General features: G+C 39.6%; 1 pseudogene; it reads right to left on the bottom strand.

Annotated features, from left to right (window-relative positions):
- Nucleotides 1–3,464: 3,464 nt before the first annotated feature.
- LOC110288209 (vomeronasal type-1 receptor 4-like) lies at nt 3,465–4,514 on the bottom strand (annotated as a pseudogene).
- Between the last annotated feature and the right edge of the window lie 891 nt (nt 4,515–5,405).

The raw sequence follows: 5,405 nt of genomic DNA, 5'->3' as shown, positions 1-5,405 counted from the left end.
AGCCAGGTTTCTTCTTCAGAGACAGATCAGACTCTCTGGGTGTCAGCAGGAGCTTTTACCCACTGAGTCATCTCTCCAGCCTCCTGTCTATTCCTAATGCTGAACAACCTTTCCATCACTCAAATTAAACACATATTTCTTCACTCCTTCTCCATGTTTTTACATCACTTCTTTTGAGTCAACTTGTATAAATTGATTTAGAAGGTACTTGGTTTGTCTGTGTCTGGTCCTTTTTGATAGACACTAGAAAAAAAGCTCTAACAAAAGAGCTATGAGACAAAGAGAAGCAGTGGATGTTACCCATGGACAAGTCACATTTACATCACACAAGGACGTGGGGGAATGATGATGAGACTTGCTTGTCTTGCAGAGAACTCTGGTTCCTTACCCTACACCCACATCATAGGATGCATGACAGCTTGCAGCTCTAATTCCTAGTGACCAAATGCTCTCTTCGGGCCTGTAAGGACACCTGTACAAAGGTGACATACACTCACACAGACACATACATTTAAATGCAATTAGAAAACAAGCTATTTAATAGTCTGTAGCACAATACAGTACACACTAGTTACTTAAATTGTTTTGTGTATATAGTGCCACCAAGCAAATTATAAATAGTGTTCATCATTGTAAAGTAGAGCCAGGAAGCTCCCAGTGTTTACAGTTAGATACGACAGAAACATTTTTTTTTTAAATATGGTAAAAACATACCTCTAGTCATTAAAATATCTCACCAATATTTATAACTATAAGTATTTTTCAAAATGTGTTCATCAGATTCTTAGAAACATGTCACTATCTTACTGTATGGATCCAATTTAAGTACATAAGCAGCAAATTTTCATTTAAATATATGTAGAGTCAGATCCTCCTAGTGCTCCTTGGTGCTACAGAGCTGCACGGAGCTATGGAGAACACCTGGGCAGTAACAAAGGGCAGCTGCAAAGCAGGCTTGCTTACCTTTGGTCACACTCAATGATTTATTTTGAAAGAGACAAATGTACATTTTTAAATCAACATAGTAACCACAGTTGAGTATAAAATAAAACTGTACTGTGCATTTGTTATCTAATTTTTTCATGTATCTAGTGTTTATACCTGCAAAGAATTTTCACAAATATAATGCCAATGAAGTGATCCAGGGCATTTAAATTCTGTGACTGTTACATTTTGGCTTCTAATAACTGAATTCACAGTACATATTGTTCTTTCCTAATTCTATAAAATATTTTCTATGGATGGATACTTAACACTTTGAAGTCCAAAATACCCTTGTGGCATTAATATCCAGAAAGCACATTGTCTAGTACAAGCTCTGGAATTTCTTGCACTAACATGATCAGAGCACTATGAATTTTGATAAAATTTATAAAGTCTTGGTAGTAGTAAAACCAGTTTTACAAATCCTTATTAGAACCATTTTTTAATTTAATTTAATTTTTAGTGCTGGAGTCCTGCAGACAAACCCCAATTGTGTCTCTTTTAATGCTTTAACTATAACTTTAATTTCACCTAAAGTATCAGATTCCACAACTCCAGGGACCACCTCAAAGTTTTGCTTATAATTTGAACTATGTCCTATGATAAGACCTACAGTTCCTGGAGGCAAGATGCCTGATACTGAAGTAGAGATGAGATGCACACCATCCCAACTAGAAATTATAACATCTGTTAAGGCTGCCAGGTCTAACCCCGCATTCCCCGGGGTAGCTCTAGATAAATGGTGCATAGTAAATTCCAGAGCCTCTGGATTCAGAGGAATGGATTCTTTACCACCCTCTGGACTCTGTGCCTCTCTTTTCCTGAGGCTAAGAGGCTGCCCCCTATCTAGTTTTTTGTCTCACTAGTCATTCCTGCTTCTTTAGTGTGCAGAGTCCCATCCTTATGGAACTTTGATTTACAATCATTTTTCCAGTGCTTTCCTTTGCCACAGTGTAGGCAGGGACCTGGAGGAAGGCCCTTCTTGTTTCCTGAGGGATTTTTACAATCCTTTCTCAGGTGTCCCAGTTTTCCACACCTGAAACGTGCAAGTACAAAGCTCAAGTCTAAGTGGATCAAAGAACTCCACATAAAACCAGAGACACTGAAATTTATAGAGGAGAAAGTGGGGAAAAGCCTCAAAGATATGGGCACAGGGGAAAAATTCCTAAATAGAACAGCAATGGCCTTACTGTAAGATCAAGAATCAACAAATGGGACCTCATAAAATTGAAAAGCTTCTTTCTGTAGGGCAAAAGATACTGTCAATAAGACAAAAAGGCCACCAACAGATTGGGAAAGAATTTTTACCAATCCTAAATTTGATAGGGGACTAATATCCAATATATACAAAGAGCTCAAGAAGTAAAATGGGGCACAGAGCTAAACAAAGAATTCTCAACTGACGAATAGTAAAGAGCTGAGAAGCACTTGAAAAAATGTTCAACATCCTTAATCATCAGGGAAATGCAAATCAAAACAACCCTGAGATTCCACCTCACACCAATCAGAATGGCTAGGATCAAAAATTCAGGTGACAGCAGATGCTGGCAAGGATGTGGAGAAAGAGGAACACTCCTTCATTGCTGGTGGGATTGCAAGCTTGTACAACCACTCTGAAAATCAGTCTGGTGTTTCCTCAGAAAACTGGACATAGTAATACCGGTAGATCCAGCAATATCTCTCCTGGGCATATACCCAGAAGATGTTCCAACTGGTAAGAAGGACACATGCTCCCCTATGTTCATAGCAGCCCTATTTATAATAGCCAGAAGCTGGAAAGAATCCAGATGTCCCTCAATAGAGGAATGGATACAGAAAATGTGGTACATTTACGCAACTTCATTCCCTTAGGAACACTTTTCATTCCCGTAAGTATTTTTGACATAGGCGCTGAATTTCTCTCCTTTCATTGCTGCAGCGTAAGCTATCCCTTGAATTATGGCTGGTGAGGCATCAACACATGCTTTAATGTAATCTTGTAGGGAACCTATCTTACGGATTGGTCTGATCAGGTCTTGGTACAAGGTGTTCGCATTTTCCCAAGCCAATTGTTTTATTAATATATCAGTTCCTTTTGAGGGAGGAAGCATCCTAGAAACTGCCTCTTCCAATCTAGCCACAAAACTCTCATAAGACTCATCGTGCTTTTGCCTAATTCCTGAAAGGACGGGGGTAAACTCTGCCAGCTCGGTACAGCTATCCAATTTTCTCCAACACTGCCTTTGGAATTTTTAGTCATGCTGCTGGTTTAGCACAGTCCTTTTGCCCAAGAAGCATGGACATGATGGGCTTAGTTCCACGTTTCGATGAAGATCTTTCCTGTACTAGATTCCTGGCCTTCTCTTCATACTCTGTTCCCCAGAGAACATAATCTTCGGGAGCGAGAGTAGCCTTTGCTGTTTGATGCCAATCATAAGGAGTAAGCCACTGGCTTGCTACTACATCCAAAACCTTTAAGGTGTAAGGTGCAGTGGGGCCCAGTTGTCTTTACTGCTGACTGTAATTTCTTAATAGTCTTTAACCGCAAAGGTTCCCATTGTGGCTCACTACACTTTTGGACATATAAATCAGAGACATTCACTAATTTCTCCCACTGAGCATGCCAAAATTTAACCAGAAGCCTGTCCCTGTGAATCAGCACAAAGGGGCTAAAAGTTGGATAACAAAGGGTCAGAAATTCTCGAGTATTTATCATCAGGGTGTTGTCCTTTGAAGAGATGCTTATAATCAAAGAAAAGGCACAATCTGTCCAGTAGAAGAAAACAAAACAGAGCATCAGAAGGAGGACACTGTGAGCAGCTCTCAGCTCAGGAGGAGTTCTGTAGAGAAGCTTGAAGTTCTGAAGGTATAGGACATGCTGGTGGTGCTTGTGGAGAAGAAATACCATGTAGCCACTGGCGCCTCCCATGGCAGCCTGAAACAATGCATCTCTCAGGACCATGAGGATAAGAAAAATCCATTTTATTTCCTGATTTTCTACTGTAAAATAGCAAGAATTCTCATAATTTATATGTTGTGATATATTCAGACTTGTACTTCTAATGGAATGAATAAGGTTTTTACTGATTAAAGCATTGAGTATCCAAAAGGATGAGAAGAATGGAAGGATGTGCCATGCAGACTCTGGCCTGAGTCTGCTCCACCCAGATGCTCTGGGACTGATGATGATGGCCTGGACCACAGTGAGGAAACTGCTGGTGCAGATGGAGAGGCCCCGGGCCACCCTCTCCAGGTAAACAATGATCTTACAGCCTATATCATCTAAGAAATTTCTCAATCCAAATGCTAAAATAGTCTTTGGCAATCCTTTGGCAAGAAGGATTAGGATGTTTGTAAAAGCCAGATGGATCAGAATAAGGTATATGGGTTTCTTCTCAGAACTTCCCCAATAACTGAAAGTATAATTCACAGAAACAAGCATGTTCCCCAGAGTACCGACCACAGTCATAAAGAGAGAGATTTTATTTACTTTATTAATATACTTCAAAACCATTTCTTTCTTTCTAGGTAGAAAAACATGTATCCAGGATACAAACACTTTTTGGAGGAAGTTGCTACAATTCTAGACATGGGTCTGGACAGCACATTTTGCACAATAGCATATTCTGGAGTCAACAAAGCAGGGACAGAGACAGGTAATGTTGCAGGTTAGGTCCCTGAAACTTGCCCTTCTTCCTGTGGTCTCTAGGATATTTTGAGTGTTCAGAGAGGGGAGTTTGAGAGCTGGTATTTAATCTAAAATTTAAAAGAAATACTTTTGAGCTTTACACTAGCAAAATTGTCTTGTTTAATTCTCTCTCTGTCTCTCTGTCTCTGTCTCTCTGTCTCTCTGTTTGTCTCTGTCTCTGTCTCTGTCTCTCTCTCTGTCTCTCTCTGTGTGTGTGTGTGTGTGTGTATGGGAGAGAAAGAGAGTGAGTCTGTCCGTCTGTCTCTCTGCATGTACACATTTTCCTTGCTATCAATCACTATAGTTGAACTGAATTCCAAGTTTCCATTACCCAAAATTCTTTCTCTGTTTCTCAGTCTATTTCTTCCTATTTAGCCACCCAATTCCAAAATCCTTCCCCACATCACACTGAGGAATTCTGCTGCTCAATACCTGTATCATCTCTCACATTTAGTAACTTTACCTTCCACAGCTTTCTTCCTTTGATATCCCTTTCTTATCTGCATCTTGAGTAGTACAATTTCTAGAATGGCATTTGACTTCAAAGCTTTATAACTTCAATTTCTACATCTTAATATGTTAAATTGTTATAGCAACCATTATGTGATTTCCCTCTGCATGAATGTTTACTAGATATTTTTTAATACATTCCCCAGTGTCAGGTCAAGTTGTGTAACCTTTCCAGATAAAGCCCCACAGTTAAAGCTGCATCACCGGAAGATATCCTGGAAAAGACTCTATGTGAAAAATTCAT

This window comes from Mus caroli, unplaced genomic scaffold, assembly GCF_978045245.1.
Source record: "Mus caroli unplaced genomic scaffold, Mus_caroli_1 scaffold_15, whole genome shotgun sequence".
In the NCBI taxonomy this organism is placed as follows: domain Eukaryota; kingdom Metazoa; phylum Chordata; class Mammalia; order Rodentia; family Muridae; genus Mus; species Mus caroli.
Note: the sequence above shows the minus strand (reverse complement) of the source record. Positions and strands in the feature narration are given on the sequence as shown.